Below are 12,819 nucleotides of genomic sequence, written 5' to 3'. Positions count from 1 at the left end.
ACTGTTATACCAGTTTACAACCTGAAACCAGTTTCTATGCTATATGTTGCACAAAGAGTGGGAACCCAAACAAAGCAATTTGGTCCTGCCAAATTGGAGAGGCAGAAGCTGATATTCAGAGCAGCTGGAGTTTCAGGAGAAAAGTATGCAACAGAGGAGACAAGTGGGTAGAACAGAGGGCTCCAGAGACCAGAGGAGGATCCCCTTAAATGTTCAGCTGATTACTGATTTTCACATATATGAGTGGAAAGAAAATATGGGAAGAGAATTTGGTAACATGTATAAAGAATCACAGAATCATCATGTACTTTAAGGAATCCTACTTGTGAAAAACATAGTACACATCCACGTGCCCACAGCTACACTGTTTATAAAGGACAATGAAAAGTGTCTTAAAACTGTGCAGCAATTATGTAAACTATGTCATGTAAACCAAATGACAACTTGGGATCCTTGAACCCAAAGAATCCATGAAAACTGCTGTATAGTAAATTCGGAGGACATATATATTTTGGAAGAATATCAGTGATTCTGTCTTCGACACATAAGAATCATCTGGGTTGTTTTGTTTTGTTTTGTTTTAATGCTGATTACTAGATCCCACTCCGGAATAAACAAATCTGAATTTCTGTGAATGAGGCTGAGATAATCTTTTAAAAACCTGCATATATTTCTACAGCATATTGAGGAAAGAGAATCTCTGAAATAAAAGTATCATCTTTCATCCAATTCTCATAGGAATTGTCAACTAAAAAGTAAGAATTACTTTCACAGCAAAAAAATGTTATGCAGTCATTAAAAATGCTTACTACAAAGCTGCATGAAAAAAACAGAGAAAATGCTTATGTTGAAAAAAGTACAATGTTAAGCTATATATACCGTGATTACAACTGCATGAAAGACATATATAAAGGTGGAAATAGTAAAAGGAACTAAGACAAAATGTTGCCAAGAATGATTTTAGTAACTCATGAGGGAGACAGGAAAGGTCCCAGAACAGAGACAATACTGTAATCAAGGACAAAAATTTTGCAAGAATTTTACAGCTTCCACAGGCTGGTAAACAAGAGGTTAAAAACTTCATGACTTCAGGACCAGACACCTGCTGCCATGAATTTCTTCAGTTCCTTATTTTCGGTTGGTTGGTTGTTTTCACCAGTTTCCCTCAGCCTGGGCATTTCTGAGCTATCTTTTCACAGCTTATCAATTTGGCTGCTATGGGCAAGAGGGGAATTAAAAGACCCAAAAGAAAAAGGGAGCTATGGACCTTGAGACCAGACCAGTTCAGGCTAGAGCTGTGGACACATGGCCTCCATGAAATGTTCACCTTGGTGACGGTCACGAGCAGGTAACTTTACCCCTCTACCAAGCTGCAGCTGATGGGTGCCCACAATCAGCAACAATAAATGGACTTTAGCCAGTCTACTCTCCTTGCTTTCTTAGCCAATAAATCTTAATTCCTTTGTTCTCAAACCCCATTCTTAAAACCTATATTGAACCCTAGCCTCAACACCTCTCTGAGTCTCTCTCTTCGGCTCAGAAAGGTCTCCCCGAGGTGCAATTTCCTTGCTCATTCACTAAGCACTAAACCCTGACTCCTTCCCTGCCCTTACTGGTGTCTGTGGAGGCCACTTTTCACAAAAGGTCTCAAGAGCCTTTTCCTGGGCTAGGGAGCATGGCCCCCCTCAATCCATCCTCCCTACTACCAGCAGATGGAGCAGTAGACAGCAGCTTTTACACTGTTAGATTATTGGCCTGTTTTAGGGGAGAGGTTGGGATGAACTGTGGGGCCCTCGCTTTTCCCTTGTCTGGTGACAATGAGTATCTTTTATTCTTTAATTTCTATATTTTCTGATGTGTGTGTGTGTGTGTGTGTGTGTGTGTGTGTCTTTGAAGAACACAAAGCACATAGTGAGTAAGGGTAAGGAGACCCTAGTAGATTGTCCTCCTTTGGAGTCCAATATCCTTGACCTCCTGACATTTTCCTTTCAGATTCAGTCAGCATGCCAGCCAGTCATTGTTTAGCTTGCATCAACCTGAGTGCTATCTTGTCAAAACTGAAAATTAGAATTCCCACCACCCACCACCAATTCTAATTTTCAGTTTTGACAAGAGAGCACTCAGGTTGATGCAAGCTAAACAATGACTGGATGGCATACTTATGGGACTACATCTGAGAGAAGAAAACATGTATGGTACAAAGAGGAAGACTGATGTAAAATTAATTAATTAATTTAATTAAAAATTTAAAAATATATATTTAGACATAAAAAAGTCATCAAAACCTTAAAAAAAAAAAACAAACCTGAAAATTAGAAGGGCCTAACTTCAGGGTCTCCCAGCAGGATATCTGCCTGTAAGCTCTCTGGTTAGCTTGGAGTATCATCTTTCAGACCTTTCAAATCAGAGGTTCAGAATCCAACATTTCTTTGGAGTCACTGTTGTAGAATAGCTATTTTTCTTCCCTGAGATCTAAATTAAAAGATGAATATTTGAGATCTTAAACTCCCTTCTCAGAGAATATAGAAAAGTCTCCTTTTCTGGAAGCTAGAAAATAGCTGCTGTTAACCATAGTAAGACACGAAATATGCAACTTTTAACTACTGCTGGACTGATAGACTGTTATGGTCTCTTTCCTGCTGGGGCCTAAGAATCTGCAGGCATTTCTTCTTTTTCAGAAGTTAGATAATAGCTTCTGTGTTTCTTCTTTTAATTTCATAAAATAGCAAATCCCTGTTGTCCATAGTGATTTAGCCAACTAAGCAATTATAAGAGATGGCTGGATCCATCTGCTTTTCCCCCAATAATTTGAAGATGAGACCAAGTATGTTCAGTTTTTCATTCTTCCAAAAAGTCAATCAAACCCCTACTGCTTTGTAAGGTCGTTGAACACCTCCTGCAGACTTCTTCAAGAATTCTCTTTGGGAAGCTTCTTAAAATAGCAGTACTGTTGTGTTAGTCAAAACTCCTTTGTTTATAAGGATAGAAACCCCTAAAACTAGCATAACAAAATGTGAAACTCCTCACTCTTTAATAGTTCACATAATACCAGGAATAGAAGCTGACTGGATCCAAAATGTCATCAATCAGCAGTCTCATTCTCTCAGCTCTGTTTTCCTCTGTGTTCTCTTCATTATTTCAAACTCCCTCCAACTGGAGGCAAAGATGGCTGCCCCTCTCCAGTTGCAGACTCAAGGGGTCTTGCCAGTGATTTCAGAAGGAAAGAGGTCATCTCCCTCCCACTTTTGCATCAATCTCTGAAAAAAAAAAAATGGCCCTACTTAGAACACACATAGCCTGTGTGAGCTACAGGTGGAACAATACCTTAGTCATTGAGGGACCTAGATTAGAAGCCTCTTAACAGGAATCAAGAACTTGTGGTTAATGGACTCACCAGATGGAGAAAATACCACATCTCTGCTGAGGACCACGATCCTGAGGGCCTTGGTATCTCTCCAGAAAAGGATTTTACGAAGCACCAGAATGACGCCAGCAACAAAGTTTATTAGGAACTGACAGGACAGAACCCTGCAGGAGGCAGCGGCTGCCTCAGGAAAATGGGAGAGCTGCCCAGAGCAGTAAAGCAGGAGGGCTTTTAAGGTATTTTTCCTTTTTGGATGGGGAGGTGAAGTATCTCTCTTAACTATGGATACCTTGCTCTCATCACTCCTGACTGGGGACTAATTGGAACTAGCCCCCAGAATTTCTGTTTCATATGGTAGATCTGTTTTTAATATTTTAAGAAATCTCTTAATCCAAGCAAGGAAACTATTTATTTTTACTTCTTTTTAGTCTTTGTTGATACATAATATTATAATCTAATCTAAACTTAGATAGAATTTCACATTTCAATTTATCATAAGCATTTCCATATATATTATATCTATAATATATATAGTCTGTATATTCATAATTGAAGTGCCTGTATATTAATTAATTACTCTGTATTTCATTTAACCAGGTTAATATGAGTTTACTTTTCATTTTAATATCGATAGTATCACTATAACATCCTTCATGCTTTTATATTCTTTGAAAACTCTTTCCTTACATTCCAAGAAAATGGAATTATTTTGTTCAAGGTAAGAAAAAATTTAAAGATATGATTCTTGCTACATATGGTTATACTGATTTCTGAACTAGGTCTTGAAATATAATCATATCCTTTTACCAAAACTACACCAGCATTGGATATTATAAAACTACCAAAATACCTGGCCCCCCCAAACTAGTAATACTTCCTGATCCCCATGGTCACCTTCTAGATTCATGCCCACTTTTATTTATTTGTATAGAATTTTCCATTCTCAGAGACCATATTTGCATTTTTATTTTAGCACATTTTTCATGTAATTAATATATACATATGCCTAGAGAAGTGAGAATTTTACCTCTTTTTTTTCTATGCTGTATCACTACTGCTTACAACAGGCCATGAGACTTAGTTTACTAAGTAATGTTTTTTCTGAGCTTCATTTTTCTAATAGAGGAAAACCATAGAGAGTGAAATGTACCAATGACAAATGTACAGTTCAATGAGTCTTGATTAGTGTTTATACCCATTTATTCAATACCCTGTATAGAACATTTTCATGACCTTAGAAAGCTCTTAATACCCACTTCCAGTCATTGCCCACTCCCACATTGACAACCACTGTTCTTATTTCTATCTCCATAGATTAATTTTAACCTTCTTAAACATTATACAGTTGGAATGACACAGAATGTACTTTTCTATATTCTTTCACTCTATATATGTTTTGAGATGCATCCATATTTTTTTTCCTGCATTAGAAGCTTCTTTCTTTGTTAATGAGAACTATTCCACTCTATAGCTATCTATATAAGAACCTATTGATGAACATCTAGGTGATCTTCGGTTTAAAAGATGATGAATAATGAGTCCCATTTATTAGAAAACTATTTTTATATCCAAATCCCTATGAATATCTTAGAATATTTGCATTTATAAGACTTATATTTTAAAGTAGAAAATCCTTAGAAAATCAAAAGAATAAATATTTAAACTCTCATGCATCTCTACCAATTCATAAAAAATTAGTGGGCAAAGAATGTTCCTTTTGCTCCTCAAGTTTCCTCCTTCTCTATTTTTGCCATGCATCTTTGTCTACAGTAGGTCAGTCATGGTATAAAATATATACTTACCACCTTGGTACTATACTTATACTACAAAAGAACAATTCTATACTGTAATACTTTCTAACCTGACCTCTTTTTCTTCAAATCATTGCATTTTGTTGGCTAACATGATTCTTCATATTCTTTTCTCCTTCTTACTACTAGTAACTAGCAGAGAAAATGGGCAGAGTAATAAGAAAATAACACAGTCCATTAAAGCATTGTCATTCTGGGATATCTTGACTTACGATGTCTCCTCAATTTGCATCCATGTAGTGCATTCAAACAAGTCAGTAAAGACACGAGGTATAGGTGAGTAAATGAGAAATCAAAAGAACTTGGTCTATTCCCCTGCCTTTTAATATCTGTGAGATCCCAGGTGATTTCATTTAACATCTTTTATCTTTGTTCATCATCTGAGTACTGTCTATGTGCCTGGTACTATTCCAATAATTTTATATAATGTGGTTTAATTTTCACAATAGTAAGTCTATGAGACTATTTTCTTGGTCCTCCAGAAAAATAAAAGCAATAGGACATATATAACTATATGAGAGGAGATTTATTATAGGAATTTGCTCATGTTGTTACGGAGGACAAAAAGTCCTAATGTAAGCCATCTGCAAGATGGAGAACCTAAAATGTTGGTATAATTCAGACAGAGGCTAAGTGCCTTGGAACAAGGGATTTAGGGGAGAAGGGGATTGTGGAGGGGAGGGGAATACTGTTATAAGTTCCAGGGTTGAAAGACTTGAGGACTAGGAACTCCAGTGTCCAAGGACATGAGTATAAGAGAGTTAATTTTTTCTTGCAGCCCCTTTTTCTATCCAAGCCCTCACAGGGTTGAATGAGGCCCAACTGCATTGAAGAGGGCAATCTGCTTTATACAGTCTACTGATTTAAATGCTAATTTCATCCAGAAACACCATCACAGACACACCCAGAACTACTAACCAACAACTAGCTCTATATGCCTTGGCCAAGTGAAATTGACACATAAAAATTAACCATCAACAACAGCTATTATTACTAAAATTATTGCATTACATACTTGAAAACTTAGGTTCATCACCATTAGGGATCTCTTCTAAGTTGTAAGCGGAAGAGCCAGCATTGGGTTTAAACCCGTTTGACTTCTGAGCCCAGGCTGGTAAACCCCTTAATTTCGAGTGAAACAGATTCCTAGACAGTCTTCTCTACAATGTTAAAACTAACATCCATTGGTGAAAACCTTACATACAAACTGGAGAACCTCATCACCACTTATGTTGAGCATAATCCAGGCTTGTACTGTGTTTGCACATTGTCTGTCAAATTTCGCAGAAACTTTGTCTAACACAACATTCTGCCTAGAGGATCACACATTGCTGGCACTTGGTAAGTGTTTATAGCAATATGAATGGCATCTGTTTAATCAAAGAAACATTGTCATTAATATTTCTTTGTTATTTGTTCAAATATATACTTAGCATCCTAAATGCTAAAATATTTTTTCTATTTAATGTTATTTTATAGAAAGTAATATATTTAAGACTATTTATATTAATACTAGCCTACAATAGTCCCAGTTTGGCATAGTTTGATATTAGATAAAACTGCACCCTTGGTAAACATCCCTAGCCAAGCTTTCTTCCATTTCATTCATTCATTTATTTATTCAATCAATCAATGTTTAGCATTTAGTTCATATTTAGTCGTATTATTTACCTACCATTGTGCAAAGTAAAAATATGATCTCAAATTTCAGGAAGTTATTGTCCAGTAGACTGGGGTTTGGCATTTAGGTAACTAAACAATTGCAATTGGTATAGTATAGTAAATACTGTAAGATAAGGACTTAGGGAGATATCTAAACCAGGACCAGGGGTCAGAGAAGTCATCCTACTCAAAGCAATATTCCAGTGAGAGCTGAAATGTTCTATAAATTATTCAAGTAAAGAGCATAGGGAAAAGAATTTCAGAGGAAAGGATTCTTTTTTAAAGAACTAGATATTAGGTAAGAGGGAGGCGTTATTCCAAAAACTGAATGGAGTTCAGAATAATCGGTTTATCAAAGGGGTTTTATAGGAAATGAGATTAAAAAGTAGGGAGGTATCTCCTAAAAGACATTATAAGCAATGTTAAAGCATTTGGGGCCTTTCCTGATAACCACTGAAAACTTTTAAGGGGTAAAGTGAGATGATCAGAGATGTCTCTTACAAAGGCCACTTTGGCTACAAAATAGGAAGTAAATTACAGGGGGCAAGTGTGGACTGAAGGAGAACAATTTGGGTCTTTCTAAACATTGGTGTCCTTATCCAGTAATACTCTACTAGGTACTTACCAAAAAAACCATGAATACTCTTATACAAAAAGACTTAACGTACTCCTATGTTCATAGTGGTAGAGTCCACAATTGCCTAGTCATACAACCAATCTAAATGCCCATAAACAGATGAACAGATGAAGAAATTGTGGAACATATACTCAATGGAATAGTACACAGCTGTTTAGAAAGATGACATAGTGCCTTTTGAGGCAGTAGGGATATAACTCAAGGTGATTATGCTAAGTGAAATAAGTCAAAAAATGAAAGACAGATAACATATGGTTTCATTTACCTGTGGAATATCAATAACAAAATATACAGGAAAGTGCAACAAAAACAATCTTGTGAAATCTTAGTGAAAAAATATACTTGTTACCAGAGGAAATTGGGAAGGGAGGAGGGGATAAAGGAAGGAAGTAATAGAGCTTTGGCATGGCAGCTTTGGTGGAGAGTGGGTGGGATATATGCATATATGGAAAAATAAAAATGTAACCCCAAAGCTATTATAAAAATATAAATGCATTGCCATGTTATAAGAATAAACAAATAATAAATGATGGTAATATTATATTAAAAGCAGAAGATGCATTAGAGTCAATTGAGAAGATGAAAGTGATAGGATTTGTGAGCTGCAGAATTAACGAAGGGAAAGGGACAGGAGTGAAGGATATGTTTGTGTGTTTGACTTGAGAAACTAGGTAGATGTTATTTCTATTCATTGAGATAGGGGACATAGAAGGTCAAATAGCCCTGGGGTCAGAAAAACTGATTAATTCTAGTTTAGTCATTTCCAAATAGATGTCATTATTGTTTGGAATATTTTCTGGGATCATTCCAACTCTTATATCATCCTGCTCTGTACCACAAATTAACACCTACTAGAATATATCCACCTATCTTTTTCCATCAATTTGTTGAAAAATACCCCTCCATTGCTGAAAAGGTGATGATAGGAAATGAAGATTGCTTATCCTAAATAGAATTAATTCTTAAAGAACATTCTCTGTCAAGAGTAATAAATACAAAACACTTAAATTCAGTGTACACACTGCTAACATATTGTTATATATTACATGTCATTTGCAGGATATTTTGCATGTGTTTTTTTTTCCCTAAAAGACATATTAAATCATTTTCCTCTTAAGCCTTTTTAATATAAATGGGCGGGGGGATATCACTGTGGAGCACATCTCATTGGCTGGACTAAACCGTGTAGAGGAAAGTACTATTCTAGACTAGTCAGTAAATGTATGCAACCTCTATGAGGGCCTGTGCATATTCACTATACTACTAGTTCTATGGGAAATAATTGAGGGAGAGGGACCCTGCAGATTGCAAGCCAATCTCAGCCAGCACAGCATTACTGAAAAAGGTAACTGCTTTCATCAAAATAGACACAAGACCAGATATAGAAGATTTAATAAAATGTACCAATCCAGTAGCTTTCACTGTCCTCTAGAGGATTCCTCCCCAAGACTGGACCCATTCATTGAGTGAGACATTGGAAAGACTGTCAACCCAATTGCTTAGCTTCCAAAAACTGAAATATATCCCCCAAAGAATCCTGTGCCTCCTAGATGGCTGAATAAGTTTCCCACCTAGACTACTCTTCTCAATTACTTTACTTTCTAGAACCTGTAGACATCTGCATTTGTGAATCCACAAAAAAACAGGTCTCAATGACTTTTGTCTAGACATTTTTCAGGGAAGGTATTAAAACCATTGGCATAAAATTGAGCTATTGATGAAATCTTTCAAAATATAGGAATTGCAGGTATCATAATGAATCGATGTAATAGAGAATGTCTGCAAGAAGGATGGCATTGATGTTAGAAAAATGATCTTAGGGCCATCCTTCTGATGATAATTAGGCAATGTATGATTTCCTATTGTTTATTGAAGTTACTCTTAATTTATGGGAATAAAATCATGGTCTCAATTTTAAAGGAAGAGCTTGTGTTTCTGTATTCCATAGCATAGGAAAAAAGTGGTTGAAAGTCATTCAGAGAAGAGTTAAAGAGAAGACTATCCCTGGTTTATGATGCTTGGCCTTATCATCTTTAAAATAACGACTTTGTCATCCAAATCTCAAGGCAGTATTGTAAACATGTGCAGAACACTGTTTGCAATAGCTAAGCTTTGGAAACAACTCAAATGCCCAAAAATAGATGAATATTTAACATGGAATATTACTCAGCATTCAAAAAAGATAAACACATGCAATTTGCAGCAACATGGATGGAGCAGGAAGGGATCATGCTCACCGAAATAAGCCAGAAAGAAAAAGAAAAATACTGGATGGTCTCACTCATAGCAGGAATCTAGAAAACTTAAATAAGGGACAAGGAAAATGGATAACAATAAGAAAGTGAAAATCAAAGTCAACAAAAAACTATGAACTAGAGACACTCTATGGGGAGCGGGGGGCGGGGAGGGGAGGGATTGGGATCAAAATAAGGGGGTTGCAATTGTATGGGGAATATAAAAATAAAATGTATTAAAAAAATGTGCAGAATACCTTGGTAATTACTCCTTTGACTAAATTTCTAAAAGTGAGATTATACTTTGAAATAAATAATTTGTTCAACTTAAAATTTGATACATAAACTAAATCAATTACAGAATTTAATTCCCATCAATAAAACATGAGCATATTATAGTTTCACAAATAATGAATGTATATAATTTCAATCTGTAAAAATTTGATATATTTCATCCTTTATTATTTTCACTTTTCCAGGTATACTTTCATGTTTCTTGGATATTTGTGTTTTTTCTGTAAATCATTTTTGTATGACCATTGCTCATTTTCCAACTAGGCTATTAATTTTCTTTGTCATTGTGTGTTTCTTTTTTGATTTGTAAACTTTAATGTTAATAACATTAATGTTTTGTCATTTTTTTAATGTCTAGGCATAAGCTTTGATGACAAAGTAGTTGTTTTAAAGATGACAGTGCTGAGATCATAAAACAGGAATATTTTTGAGCATCTTTCATTGCTCTTTAATTTTTCTCTGAATGACTTTAAACCATTTTTGTCCCTGTGCTAGAGAATATGTAATTAATATCATTGCCTCCTATTTTCTTTTCCCCTGTGTTTGTGTGACGTACATTTGCCACATATATTTATACATAAATTCCTCTAACAAACTCATTATTCAGTTTTACTATGCTCTCAAGTAAGTCTTCAGAACATTTTTACCCTCATTCTCCCAATGTTTCTTGATCTTGTTAACTAGATTCTTTTATTCTATTTTTTAAATAGCCACACACAAATATATTTTTACGTGTAGTAGTTAATTGATATTTCGATATACTTCACAAGTTTTTGAAAGTACCATACGTCTTTGCACACTTCTCCTTCTCTTTAGTTTCAATTTTAGTAGGTGTTTGTGAAATTATCAATGAGTGGTAACTTTCTAGATTTTCCTGTACTTGGAAACAATGATGTATTTAGTCCTTACTCTGGAAGGGTAATTTAAATTGGTATGGAATTCCAACTTAACAGTTATGTTACTTTCCTTCAGTTCTTTGAAAACTTTCTTCCTCTCCCTTCTGCCGTGGTTGCTGCTGATGAGAATTCTACTGCCAATTTGAACCTTCTTCCTGTTATCTTGCTCTTTGATTTTATGAAGTCTTACTTTAATTTTACTATTTTAATATTTGGACTGCATTACAAGTTGAATTGTGTTCTCCAAAAAAGATGTGTTGATGCCCTAAATCCAGTACCTACGTCAGTATGTGACTTTTTGAAAACAGGGCCCTTACAGGACAATCAAGTTAAACTGATGTCATTGGGTGGACCAAAATTAATACAACTGGTGTCCTTATAAGTAGGGGGAAATTTGGACAAAGAGACAAAAACAGGACCTCCCTGGTGGTGCAAGGGGTTAAGACGCAGCACTATGAAGCTATCTGCAGCCACTGTAGCACAAGTTCAATCCTTGGTCAGGGAGTTGACCCACATGGCACAGCAGACCTCTCCTAACTCGCCCGCTGCTCCCCTCAGCCTTGTATTTCAGTCAATCTGTCTGTTCTGCTCTGCACTCTGTCTCTGGTGACTCTTCTCACCTCCTGCACCTCTAGCCTGTACCCCAGCTCTTGTATGCATAAATAAATACATCTTTAAAAAAAAAAAAAGGGCCTCCCCTGGTGGCGCAGCGATTGAGCGCTGGGCTGCAAAGCTGCCCGCAGCCTCTACAGCGCCGGTCGGATCCCCGGCCACCAGCGAGGGTCCCACATGGCATGCAGACCTCTCCTGCCGCTCCCGCTGCTCCCCTCAGCAGTTTATTTCTTCGTTAGTCTGTAGTCTGCCTGTTCTGTTCCCCACTCTGGCTCTGGTGAATTCTCTCACCCTCCCGCGCTTCTGACTGTACCCAGTGCTTGTATAATTAAATAAATAAATCTTTAAAAAAATAAAAATATATATAAAAAAAGAAGAAACAAAATCAAACAGAGAATATCATGTGAAGATAAATGCTGAGACAGGGAGATTCCGAGACAAACCTCAGAATACCAACAAGCCAGCAAACTACCACAAGATAGGCGAGAAGGAGCAAACAAATTCCATTCACAACCCTCAGAAAGAACCAATGCTACTGACACCTTGACATCATGCATTTAGCATCCAGAACTTTGAAACAATAAATTTCTATTTTAAGCCAACTAGTCTGTGGAACTTAGTTACAGCAGCCTTAGGAATCTAAAATATACCTATTAGTTTTATGGGGCTCATTTGTTTTTATTTTACATATGCTTGATCATCCTACATTTGATTATTTTTTAGATTATCCCTTACAGTTTTCTAGATTATCCCTTATAAGTTAAAATCTTTCTGGAATTTAATTAAATTTGTATTGGAATGTCTCTGTTTTAAAACTTCTCTTTCTGTGTTTTGGCTCAATATGTATCCTATATTCCAACTTGCTAGTTCTCTCTCTTTTTTTTTTTTTTTTTTTTTTTTTGTGGGACACTCGCTGGTGGCCTGGGATCGAACTGGTGCTGCAGAGGCTGCGGGCAGCCTCGCAACCCAGTGCTCAACCGCTGCGCCACCAGGGGAGGCCCATAATTCTCTTTTTGACTTTTTCTAGTTTATAGTTTACCCATATACTTATTTTCTTATGTCAATATTTATACTTTTTATTTTCAGATTTGCCTGCTAGTTAATTAGCCCAATTAACCAGAAATTAATTCACTTCCTCATTTTTAATGTCTTAGTATTATTTTTCCTAGTATAATTTTTAATTTGAACTCTTACCTTCAATGAGAATTTGTGGGGTTTTTTTGTATACCTCCGTGCACATTCCTTCTTGCCCAATAATTTTCTCAAATTTCACCTTATTCCAAGGTCACCTTTCAAATACCTGATAACT

This window comes from Talpa occidentalis, unplaced genomic scaffold, assembly GCF_014898055.3.
Source record: "Talpa occidentalis isolate TD23 unplaced genomic scaffold, MPIMG_talOcc4v2.1 talOcc4.4, whole genome shotgun sequence".
Classification (NCBI taxonomy): Eukaryota; Metazoa; Chordata; class Mammalia; order Eulipotyphla; family Talpidae; genus Talpa; species Talpa occidentalis.
Note: the sequence above shows the minus strand (reverse complement) of the source record.